A 13,795-nucleotide genomic window follows, 5' to 3' on the forward strand; every position below is an offset into this window, starting at 1 on the left:
CAAGTTCAAGCAGTGCCTTTGCTCTTTTGAGACCTATAAAGCACATAGTTACGGGTTCTCTGTGGGGATTTATTTTGAGAAAGGAGCAGGTACGGCTCTATAATACGGTCTTCATGCGGCCCCTAGTGCTCACAAAGAGGGCGGCAACAGGTGCCCGTACACTCCCCCTATACACACACACACACACACACGCGCAAAGATACAACCTATAATAACACACAACTAATATAACTGCAGCTAAAATAATCAATCAAGCATACAGACGTGCTCAAATTTGTTGGTACCCCTCCACAAAAAACGAAGAATGCACAATTTTCTCTGAAATAACTTGAACTGACAAAAGTAATTGGCATCCACCATTGATTATTCCATATTTAATAGAAATCAGACTTTACTTTTGATTTTTTATTCAACATAATACTGTAAATAATAAAACAAATGAAAATGTCATGGACAAAAATGATGGGACCCCTTACCTAATATTTTGAGACTATAATGAGACTTCTGCACCTGTTAACAGGTAGTTTGGCCCACTCTTCCTGAGAAAACTGCTCCAGCTGTCTCAGGTTTGATGGGTGCCTTCTCCAGACCGCAAGTTTCAGCTCTTTCCATAGATGTTCCATAGGATTCAGATCATGACTTATAGAAGGCCACATCAGAATAGTCCAATGTTTTGTTTTTATCCATTCTTGGGTGATTTTAGCTGTGTGTTTTGGGTCATTATCCTGTTGGAGGACCCATGACCTGCGACTGAGACAGAGCTTTCTGACACTGGGCAGTACGTTTGGCTCCAGAATGCCTTGATAGTCTTGAGATATCATTGTGCCCTGCACAGATTCAAGGCACCCTGTGCCAGATGCAGCAAAGCAGCCCCGAAACATAACCGAGCCTCCTCAGTGTTTCACTGTAGGTATGGTGTTTACTTCTTTGAAAGCTTGATTTTTTCGTCTGTGAACATAGAGCTGATGTGACTTGCCAAAAAGCTCCAGTTTTGACTCATCTGTCCAAATGACATTCTCCCAGAAGTATTGTGGCTTGTCAATATGAATTTCAGCAAATTCCATTCTGGCTTTTTTATGTTTTTATTTCAAAAGTGGAGTCCTCCTGGGTCTTCTTCCATTGCTCAAAAAGCGACGGATGGTGCGATCAGAAACTGACATACCTTCACCTTGGAGTTCAGCTTGTATCTCTTTGGCAGTTATCCTTGGTTCTTTTTCTACCATTCGCACTGTCTGTTCAATCTGGGGTTGATTTTCCTCTTGTGGCCTTAAACTTCTTAATAATATTTGCATCTGTTGTCACAGGAACATCGAGCTGTTTGGAGATGGTCTTGTAGCCTTTAGCTTTACCATGCTTGTCCATTATTTTCTTTCTGAGCTCCTCAGACAACTCTATCCTTTGCTTTCTCTGGTCCATGTTCAGTGTGGTGCACACAATGATACCAAACAGCACAGTGACTACTTTTCTCCGTTTAAATAGGCTGAATGACTGATTACAAGATTGGATACATGTCTGATACTAATTAAAGAAACTAATTAGTTTGAAATATCACTATAATCCAATCATGTATTATCTTTTCTAAGGGGTACCAACAAATGTGTCCAGGCCATTTTGGAATATCTTTGTAGCATAAGCAATAACTCATCTCTTTCCTCAGCTTCTTTGCTTTATTCTATGACATACCAAAGGCATGCAAGTATACATGATACAATAGCTTTTAATTTCATCACTCTTCTGGAGGAATGAAGCATTATTTCAATTAGCTGTAAGTGTACCAACAAATTTGAGCACGTCTGTATGTTCCACAATACACTTTAATTCTCCAAAACAATCCTCCTGTATGCTTACAGAACTCACACACTCCATAAGAACTTTTACACCCCATAATGCAGTTCACTTGACTGATTTCTGATTGGCTTGTTAAAGCTCTAATCTCGAACGCCACACAGGGAGAAACATAAACGCTATTAGCATCCCCTCTTCATTATTTTTCATCAAAGTGGTTAAAACTGACACGTATTAATTAATATCTATTGCTTGTTTTTTCTCTTCGAGGGGGTGAGACGGGAATACGGGAGGGGGGCAATTAGTCGAACAAAATAATCAAAATAGTGTTTTTGAAGGAGTGCTGATAAATGCCCCGTGCCGTCTCATCTAAGAGAGAGAGGTGCAATATATTCTTGCTGTCACATTCTATTAAACAGCTATTACAGTCTTGATAGAACTATTAGTCACTTCATTATTAATAACATTAATGTATTTACATTTTAGTGTACATGCCAGTTTTCCAGCAATAATTTATGAACTCGACTTCACATATTTCATAATGTTCCTCCATCTGAGCTTTTTTCAGCTTATTATTGATTGTGAAAACAGACTGAATTTTTATGTTCTCTCCTCCAACCTCACTCACTTTCCTAATGTATTGGCGAGAGGCCTCTGCATTAAGAGACTGAAACAAAGTGCATTTACATCTCAAGCATAACTTCATAATTTACATTCCAACATTTATTAGAGGTGACAAATGAGTGTTTGGTCCACTCGCGCTTTTCCACAATACGGCACTTATTCAATCCACATAAATTACGGCGAGGGATTGAGAGTGCTGGCGCAAATGATTCTATTACGTTTATGCCGCTGTATGTGCGCGTGTGCCCGCGGAGGTTATACCAGGGGCGGGCGTCTTGTTTATGAACTAATCCATAAAGTGGCTACCTGCAATGAGAATCAAAAGTGTAGAATAATGCATAAAAGGCTGTGTCTGCAAGTGATTTTATAAGGAATCCTTATTTCAGTCTTACTGCTGGGGTGAAAGTGTACAGAAAAAGCAGAGCAGACTAGAGAACACTGAAGTGGGGTAAACCAGAGTACAGCACACTCGAGCAGAGCAGAATACTAGAGTAAATTGGAGTAGAGTACTGTAAATCAGAGCTAACTTAAGTAGAGTAGAGTACAGTGTAGTAAAGCAGTGTGTGAACTGGACCAGAGTGGAACAGAGAACTCAACAACCATAATGTTTTACTACAGTATATTAAAGGGATAGTTCACCCAAAATGAAAATTCTGTCATCATTTACACACCCTCGTGATTTTAAACCTGTATGATTTTCTGTCTTCCTCAGAACGCAAGAGAAGATATTTTGAAGAATGTTGGTAACCGAACAACAGTGGTACCCATTGACTTGTTTTGTGTCCATACAATAGAGGTGAATGGTACCGGTGTTGTTCGGTTACAAACATTCTTCAAAATATCTTCTTTTGTGTTCCACAGAAGAAAGCAAGTAATGCAGTTTTAAAATGACAAGAGGGTGACTAAATGATGACAGAATTTTCATCTTTGGGTACAGTCAGTGCTAGAAACGGCAGAGATTCACTGGGAGGGACTTCTTTGTTCTGATGAACACAGAGAAAGATATTTGGAAGAATGCTTGCAACCAAACAGTTTCAAAAATGACAGGTAGTCAAAAGTGCCCAGAGCTGTTTATTTTCCTACATTCTTCAAAAAATCTTCTTTTGTGTTCAAGAGAACAAAGAAATTCGTAAAGCAATTTTACTACTAAGAGAACTATTTGGTTACAAGCATTCTTCCAAATATCTTTCTGTGTTCATCTCAGAACAGAGAAATTCATACAGATTTGGAACAACTTGAGGGTGAGTAAATGAAAACAGAATTTTCTTTCTTCATAAGAAGAAACGGTTCATATTATTTTTAAAGTACAGTTGCAAAAATGTCACTATATTTCTGTATGAAATGTGCAATGCGTTTTGAGGCAATTTCATGGATATAAGACTTCTACATTTTGAAGTGGAACTCTGTTCACTCCTTGGACTCCGTCCTCCCTTTTCAAGCCCTGTATACAAGACAGTGGAGTGGAATAGAGCATAGCAAAGCAGAGAGTACCGTAAAGTGGGGTGATGTATTAGAGGACCACTGCAATGGAGTAGAAATGAATATAATACATTTAAAAGCATAGACAAAAACAGTTCTTTACTGTCATGTGTACAAGCACAATAGATTTCCTGCACACTGATGTCTTGTTGCATTTACTGCATAGAAAGATCAGACCACACCTGGTGCAGACATCAGAGAGTCATCCACAAACCTACAAGTATTAAGTGCATCGTATATGTGAACTTTAAATCAGACTATAGGTAAAACGCAAATATTGTGCGGGGGAAATTACAGCTACATTTGCTGTAGTATTAATAAACAGATCACAGCAAGCTCTGTAGTCCTTAACACAACTCTGGCCCAAAGTCTTAGTCGTGATTAAACAGTCTTGCCTCTTCCCATGTTAATATTCCAGCACCGATAACCACTATAAGTCAGCGTGTAATGTTAAATAATTATAGAGAGGAGCATTTCAGCAGTGTAGTTACAAATGCACCATGGGAATCGCTCCATTTAAACAAATAACGGGCGCTGCAGGGGAGTTGGCAGATGAATTAACAGCTAATAACTTACTGCGCAGGCAGATAAAGAACAGTCCCAATGTGTCAATTACACAAAAAATTTCTCTGATTTCCAGACTTCCAAACATAATCGAGCTCTTCAAAGCGATTAAACTAGGAAAATTTGGCTTTCTCACTGTACCGAGGAGATTTTCTTTTCTCCCTTCATTTGATCAAATGTTTCAGAAATCAGAGGAAGCGCTCTCGGTGTAAGGCGTTTGTAAATGTTTGGTCCTGCATGCTGTCCTCCCTCCTGACAGACCCGAGAGTTAGAAACACAGGGCTTCAATCCCACTCCTGTTCATTAAAAACACATGGACAGTGCCTGCAACAAGAAATATGCTGACATATCAAAGGCTCTCTGTACCTGCATTACCATAGTCATTTACTTATTAAAGCAGAGATGTTTCCTGTCAATCAGGGGCCATCATGTCTCCTCATTTGCAGCGGAAAACCGGCATAATTGCTTCTTAGACTAATCAACACAAGTTGGAGTAATTATGCCTTGAAAGTGACATTGGAGGCTAAGAGGGACCGCGTGTGCGTGTTTGGAAAACTGACGGCGGAAGGCAGTCGGTGATTCAACCTGATCTTCAGTCATATGGCGCATCTCTCTCTCCATCACATACTATATTTTTCTTCCTCTCACACGCACGCAGATATGTTCGCTCGACTCCACGTACAAATAAAGCTGAGGACCTTCACATCAAATGGAAGTAATTACAAAGCACAACCCAAACTGTGTGTCACAGATCCGCTTCCATGCTCTTTAAAAACACGGCCACGCTATAATTAAAATCCTGTCATATTTCCATCATCGTGTCGGGCAAACATATAATGACACAGTTCAGCAAAACTAGAAATTACAGATCTGTACAAATCATTCTCTCAGCATTAATATATTCGCCAAGATCGCAAATTCTGCTAATTATGGGGCAAGTATAAATGGTGTTTTATTGATTTCTGGGTAATCAAAGACTTTAGTTGAAGCCTTTCAAAGCGGTTGGCATGTGGACATCAGAAGGAAAAATTCTGAAAATAAACTTCCCAGGGAATCTCATCAGGTCACTGAGTAATATGAAAGGATGACAGCGTCCTGTTAAACTGTACACAAAACCAATCCTGACAGACAGAAAAGAACCAGAACGGGATAAATATGCATTTCACACACAGACGCACATCGTAAATGAGAGTTTAACTAGAAACTCTTTACCAGGCAATAACCCTCAATTTCCTAAATTCAAGACAATCTCTGTCATTTTGACAGACCATAAATTAAAGACAAAAAGGCAAGTGGTATTTTGCATGGAAAGTCTTGGCTTCAACAAAAACAATGACGTTTTCACAGATTTGAAATGTTAAACAGGCTACATGTCAACAGTTTCCCAACAAACATATTCTGTGGTTAAAAGACAAACTTTAATTATCAGCTTATACATGCCAACATGAAATCATCACGAAGGCTTGTGACTGAGGACAGAATGTATGAGAAGTAACAGGAGATCTTGGTGACTCAGAGTTCAGAGCAGATCTTTAGTGTTGTGATTGACTCACCTGACAAATCTAATGAACCTTCCCAGAGGGCCACAAACAAACCAAACGCTATACATAGCAGGAGCCTGTCAGATACACAGAGATACAAATGCATCCGCTACAGGCTTTTTAGGACTAAGAGACATTAAACACAAGTGAATTACATGAAAAGAAAATTAGACTACCTATTAGACTGTTTTACTTTAGAGGCAGTATATTTAATATGAGTAAACAATAAACTATAAAAATAGGGCTTGAACATTTATGTTAAAAAGATATGTGTTTTTTGGACATGCGCCATTATAGACCGTTTCATCGGACGTACGCGCTGGGACTGCCTGTATATAGTCTAATAATATATCTATTTATATTTTCTTCAATTTATGTTAATATTAATTTATATTATTATTTTATTATATATTAATTGTATTAAATAAACGATTTGCTGAATTTGGTTGTATGTTAAACTTTATTAAGTAAACAATTTGTTGAATGGATCCTGTAGTTTGGTCGCATTTAAAGAAACCGTATGGTACATTGACATCTAGCGGTTGAGCTTGGTATGGCAGTCTAAATTCAAAATATTGGAGAGACAAGTTTTGCCAAGTAATGGTTCTTCTCGGTTTCTTTTGCTTGTTATCAGAAATAATCTAAGGGCACTCTATTGTTTGTGAATGTGTATCTGAAGTTAAGGGCAGTCCTAGTGAAGTGGCGGAACTACAGCACGAGCACACAATACATAATGCACATATGTGCCGATTGCCAACAAAACACGCAGTTTCCGCGTGCAGTTCATAAAACCGGCATCTTTTAGCGCTGGGACCGTTCCATCTATCAGTCTCAAACGATCTCCAAATCCAGCATTATATCCACCGTTTATATAACATTCCTCACCGAAATGCAGTGAACTAACAAACACAGCTGAACTTCAGTACAACGAACGAAGCGCGTTGATGGGCATGCTCTTTCTCCCGCTCTCGCTGGTTGACGCATGAGCGTGTTTTTTCCAAGAGAATTGTCCAATAAGAGACTAAGAAAAGTTGTTACTTAAGGGAATTTCATGTTCGAAAAAAACTTTCCGAAACCTATACGAACACCAGGGGGGGTGGTTTGAGCACAGAAATACTATGTGATACATCCAACTCGTTTTTTGACAAGTTGACCATGTTAAGCATGAGAAGCCAGCATGTTTAACATTGTAAAGTAGTCAAAATGCATGAAACACAGTTGCAGGGTTTTTCCTGTCTCAAAATGAGGAGGAGGTGGTGCCATCCTGATCTTGTGCACACGTGACGCTCGTGTAGGCCTACCGTAAACATAAACTTTACAAACATAAACTTAAACACTTTATAAACAACTGTAACAAAGTTCAATGTAGGGAAGGAAGGAAGCGGGAACCGGCGAACATTTAACAAACTTTAATGAAAATAAACAAACAATAATCCAAGAACAAAAGACCGGCAGCCACCTCACGGTCAACTGCCGGCCACACAAACATAAACAAACTTAACAGTTTCCGGGCCCGGTCCTCTCTCGTCGGCAGTCCCGTCGCTCGTCCTCTTATGCTCCCTAGCTCCCCGTGAGGCATGCGGGACCGGTGCGCGTACAGCTGATACTCATTATCACTCACGCCACCGGCCCCGCCTTCCTGCCCCACGGCTCTCGTCCCGCCTTCCTCGCTACAACAACTTATTAAGAGATATATTAAAATGACAATTATTAAGTTATATAAAAAATGTTTTTTGAAAATACTAAATTAATTCAACCAAACAGAAAAGTTGTTTAAAATCAAATTTAAGCTTTTAGATTTTTTAGCCCACAAGAGCCAACTGAATTAATCAGTCTTACTAAATGAGCAAATTCACATCCTGCGGTCATTCACATCCTGCAGTGTTTTGTGGATCAATGAGCTTTGAATGATTCATTTAAATTGTTTAAATGAATCGATTCAAAAGAGTCATTCGTTTGCGAGTCATTCTAATCATAATGGTGGATTTATGGTGGATTCACACCGTACGTGGCAGTCGCGTTTGTCCAGTTTACATTTACATTTACATTTATGCATTTGGCAGATGCTTTTATCCAAAGCGACTTGCATTGCTTTATCCTATACATTTATACATAGGCATGTGCAATCCCTGGGATCGAACCCACAACCTTGCGTTGTTAACGCAATGCTCTTACCACTGAGCAGTTCATTTTCAAAGGGAAACATGCGGTAAGCGTCAAAACGCGGGTCGCTTTGTTGGCGGAGCGGAGGCGGTGCACAAGCGGTGCTCGTGCATCCAGAATCCTGCAACTTCAAGGGGCACGGTTCTTTGCTGCAGGCGCAGCTGAAGATAAAAATATTTTAACTTTTTGTGAACGGCAACCGTGTGAATGACCCATCAATTTACAGTTAATCCGCGGGTCACATATGCGTACCGAACCGTAGAGCACTATCTGTACAGATCACGGATCAACCGTGATCAGTTTTCCCACTACACTACATAATTTACAGCAGTAAACAAACTCACACCTTATCGTATACATGTTACTGGCATTACATACATTGTGACCAAGAGGGGAGTCCAGGAAAGGTTTATGAAGCAAAAGCTGCAAACCCGTATAAAAATACCGATTAAAACAAGAGAATGAGCCGAATTGGGAGCTGTAAACACATTTTCCGAAGCTCTGATCCGCAGACTTCAAGCATGCACGATAAATCTGACGTGAAATCATAATTATAAAAGCAATTAGCTGACCCTGCGCCGCTTGCCCTTGGACGTGACAGAGAAAATTCACACAGATCGCCTCCAAGACGACTGGGACAGGGTTGGTGGGGGCTGAAAAGTGCAACACAGCAACAATAAAACCACAGACCCTTCCTGAATCATTAACCACAGGCTCAAACGACTGGGGACGTGACAGTGGCACTTCCAACAACACAAACTAAACTTCCATGTCTTCACTTCTATTGTATGGACACAAAACCAATGCAAGTCAATTTCACCGTTTTTCGGTAAATGGTGACAGAATTTTTATATCGCATAAATCAACCCGTCGGTTGCGTTCGTGATATCGTGACGGTTATGATTATGTGTTTATACACAGCTTGTCTGTGAAGCATGGCTCTTTGATCAGTAGTAAGTGCTGCCCCATCTGAAATCACTTCGAGTTTCAGCCACTTATAACGTGCATTTGAAAAAGCAACACCTGTCAAACATCATCATTATAAATATACTTTATTATCATGAAAATACCTGAGAAGTCTTGAAAAACAGTGATAGAAAGATCCCCACAAGCAGTTTCTGGAACTACGTGTGGCGTTGTACTTCTTCTGCGGCGCCTATTTGGAGTTTCTGCGTGAGAGCGCCCTCTGGCTATTTAGCTGCAGCAGCATTTAACCAAACTGCGCAAAAACCCTAAATATTTAGTAAATTGCAAAGCTGTACATTAACTTTTTTTGCACATGGCACCAGTGCTACAGAGGTTTAAAGTTTTGTAGCACAGGCCAAACAGTTGTAGCACAAGTCTGTTATCATCTTTAAAAAAACAAGTGCAGTTCATCACATAAATAGACAGGTAACAGGTAAAAAGGACATTAACGTTAATGACGTAAACACATTTGCCCATAAAAATGCTTTAGTATACTATAGTATTTACTACTATAGACTGCAGTAAAATTATTGTGTATATAGTATACTTGAACCTTACTATAGTAAGTATTAAAGTATACAAAAATGTCTACTACGGTTTATAAATTTAAAGTTTATTATTTTATCATCTGGTTCAAATTAAGCAGACTTTTATATTGTCGGGTCGTCGCGAAGACGCGTGTCAAAAATAGTGTTTGACAGTAGCTCCACATAAACAGTGAAAAGCTCGTAAAATAAACTTAGAACAACTTTCTGGATGAAGTTAATGTGTTCATGTCCTCGTATAATAAGATACAGGCAAATCCAAGTGTGTCACGCTTGTAACATGTTAAAGTGTGCAACTCATTCACTCATAGACACGCAGAACAAACAGATTACATATTTAAAAAACGTAGTAGAATTCCGATTTCGTGTTTCCTTCCATGTTTTCCCACATCGCGCAGATCATAGGGCTCTAGATCAGTGGTTCTCAAACTGTGGTACGCGTACCACTAGTGGTACTTGAAGAGACCCCGGTGGTACGTGAGGTGACACGACAGAAAATTAAAAACTCTATATATTAATTTACATTTCGTGTTTTAAATACAATTTCAAATGTTTAATCTGCCTACATGATTGATAAATACGGAATACATCTCAGCCTATGTGCAATTTTAAAATAGTTGTATGAATTATTGTTGTTTATTTATCATTGATCGATGTAACTCAGGCGCGTGACGGGCAGCTCAAACACAGAGCGGGAGCAGACAGGCGCTTGCGAGTCCCTCTCACTCTCTCTCTCCCGATGAGCTGCGTGCAAATTAAGTTTCTTATGTAGTTCTGCACTTGAACCGCTGTTTAAAGCTGTTGTTATTGCTGTAAAGTGCTCATTCAACACGCGTATGCATCTACTCGAGGTTAACTCAATGAAGCGCGCGTTGCGATGTATTTTTGACACGCAACTTTGACAAAAGCAGCTGCAGTAGTCTCTGTTTGTTATATAAAGCTGTTCTCTTGATGTTAAAGTATACGTGTTTTTATTCATCTCCTGTGTTAAATATTCTTTCCACATGGGTTGTCTTTAATATAAGTTTGTAGGCTTTCTGCAAGTCCCCACAAAGTTAATAAATCCCCCATAAGAGTCCATAAGAGTTTACAGAGCCCTGTTTACAGTGCACTACAGAAAAGTGTTTTATGTCAACTATTGCTGACTAACTTGAAAACGTGGAAAAAACATGTTCTTTAGTTTGAAAACAGCTGGTAAATAAAGTGTTTGTGTTATTAATAATACATTATAATTGGAGGACGAGGTGTAAAGAGAAATAGTCACAGGTCTACTATTAATTTAAGTGTTTATTCATGTGATTTTCTATGGCGGTCATTAAGTGGTACTTTGAACGCCTAATTTTATTAAAGGTGGTACTTGATCTGAAAAGTTTGAGAACCACTGCTCTAGATCAATGGACTCGATGCAGCCGGAGAACAAGTTTTAATTGCAAAAACTAAATAAAAACCAAAATAAATATTGGTGCGCCATTAGTTAACCTCACACACGAACAAGCACAATGACAAACGCACTTCACACAAACAGGCAGCTCTGTCTAATGCACCTGCCAAACTGTATCGCACACGTGCTACACTATTAAATTTTTTCTTAGCACAGACCGATTTTTTCGTAGCATGTGCGACATATATGTCGCACTGTAGAGCCCTGAATCACCTAATAGCGTCTGGTTAATTAATGATTTACATGCAGCGTTACTATCCCTTTACATTTTTTCACCAGAGTTGGTAAGTAAACTCTTTGTGGTCTTTGCTTTGTGCACAGAGCAAGTCTTGCTGGACTGAAAAAGACGCTCCCTAACTGTTTCATACAATGTTAGAAACTAAACTACAAAATTCTCTGTTTAATGTCACTGTATGCTGTTGCATTCATGTCCACAGACTTCTGGACATGCAGCCGAAGTGAAACAGAACTTAAATGTTCAGCTCGAATCAATCCGGGCAAATCCACAAGGCAATCTCTCAGGAGCGAGAGACTCCTCATTGGCCCGCTCAACGCCACCTAGTGACCATCATCCTCAACAATCATGAAAAATCTCCATGGCCCGCGACCCCACGCCAACCATAACTCTCATTTACTGCAGACTCCAATAAAGGATTACAATTACAATTAAAGTAATGAGCAAAGGGAGGAAAAAAGAGAAAAGTCAGAAGATGGATCCCCAGGCAAATTAAATTGCAGCACAGTTTAAAAAGTGAGCGCAGAGTTAGTCTTTTGGGTTATTACCGGCTAACCACCTCTCATTCCCTCAATAATTAACTTTCAGGTTTTGCAATCAAGAACCGCAGAATTGAAACAAAAGTGAAATGCTGTCCCAAAATGTCTTCAGTGGCCCATGGATCAAACCTCACATTAATATAAGGGGTCTCATGGCTGTCTGTGCCTGATGAGTACACAATATTTCTTCATCTGTATTATTCTACACAAGGTCCTGCAAGCTGGCAGCTTAACTAAATTTGAACAACAGATGTTTGCCATGCCTAGAGGGCAAGGGAATGACAGTGAGGTGTGACGTGCAAAAATATAATGATACTGTACTACAGAAAACCACTGTAAGTCAACCCAATGGCCAATGTCAATGTTGGCATCTCGCCAAGCAGCCCCCAATTTCTAGGCTTTGGGTATGTTGGTTCTTTTTCCCAATGTGGTGGGGATAGCAGAGGGGTTTCCGGAAATTCAGAGACTGCCGAGCCAAAACAGATCACTTCAAAGCGCCTTATTTAACGCTTGCTAAATTTTTCATCACAGTTGCTTAATATCCTGGGGAAGGGGAGCTTTTGAAGTTGCAGCGAGACCGGGATGTTCTTCTGACAACTTTCTTTTTTTCCCTCTCTAGCTCCCCCTCCTTCCACCTCCTCCCCCACTCCTGCATCCCTCTCCCTTTCCGCAGGAGGCCAGTGATATTTGGGGCGCACGGTGGAGCCCCAGCGGGCAGAGCGAGGCTGGGCGTGCACCCCGCGGTGCGTGCGGTTACCATGCCAACGCACTGAGCGTTACAGTTATTGGCAGTAGAGCTCAGGAGGGTACCGCAACACCACTGGAGGGAAATATATTTAACCTTTCACTCACCTTTGAGGGTAAAAGCCCACCACAGATGAGTGAAAGGCAAACAACATGGATTTTACTGCGAGTGAAACCAGCGCTGATTCTCTGAGAGCCTGGTGGGGGGTGCACAGTAGCGCAACCACAAACGGCATCAAGGATTATATGCCCCCCTTTCCTGAATATCAAGAATAGTAGACAACCAATTTAGATGTGTTTTTAAAATCACTAAATTACGTTCTTGCAATCCTGAATATGAGGTTACATGCTTTTTGTGAGCCAAATATATTTATTTAGATAGAAGGTAGATTTGCTTATTATTGTGGAAGTGTAAAAGAAAAGGGGAACAGGAATAATAGAATGGAAAAGTAAAGAAAAGGCGTGGGGGGCCTGATTCATTAAGATAAATGAAGTGGGAGAGCGATAGGGCAGGAAGGACGGCCGCTGCAGGCGAGCATTCAACCCTGAATGCGACTGGTGCTGGGTTTGAGTGACAGGCCAGAGTGCAGCGTAGGTCCAAACCTGCTATGGCTCAGACACCAGCCAGGGCCGCTTGCCACCGAGGAGCAAGGGCCGCCCATCCGGCGAGGTGAGTCAGAACCTGTTAACGTGACTGGTGTCCCCGGCCTGACACCCCAGCGCTCGAGCCCAGAGCCTCCCTCCAGCCCTGCCACTATTCCCCTTCCGCTCATCCACATCAAATCCTTTCAGACATAGATTTCAATTATTCACCCCATCCAAATAATGCCTTGTGACATGAATTATCCAGAGCTGTAATAATCCACTTAACTGAGAAAGAGCAGCTCATCAAAAAGAGAAAAGCAAAGGGAAAAAAGAGGACTTGTCAAACAGTTAGAAAGCCGAGAAGCCTTAATAATCATCATTTTCCCCCCTGTTAAGGACAGTGCTTTGAGCTTGGCTAGATATCATTCATAGCGGAAAATCAGATCACACAAAAAAAGAAAAATACACAGCCTAACTGTCAAATGATAGTGGATGTGCAATAGATAATCTAAAAACTTCCTGTATTTAAAGTAAGAATTGGCGGTTAAGGTATAAAGAAGCAACTTTTGTTTGGGGATGTGTGC

The 13,795-nt window shown here is 40.4% G+C and overlaps 1 protein-coding gene across 1 annotated transcript in view; it reads right to left on the reverse strand.

Annotated features, from left to right (window-relative positions):
* Positions 1-13,795, reverse strand: part of pex14 (peroxisomal biogenesis factor 14) — a 58,070-nt gene that overhangs the window by 40,959 nt on the left and 3,316 nt on the right. The window lies entirely within an intron of this gene.

This window comes from Triplophysa rosa, linkage group LG21 (genome assembly GCF_024868665.1).
Source record: "Triplophysa rosa linkage group LG21, Trosa_1v2, whole genome shotgun sequence".
NCBI lineage: Eukaryota > Metazoa > Chordata > Actinopteri > Cypriniformes > Nemacheilidae > Triplophysa > Triplophysa rosa.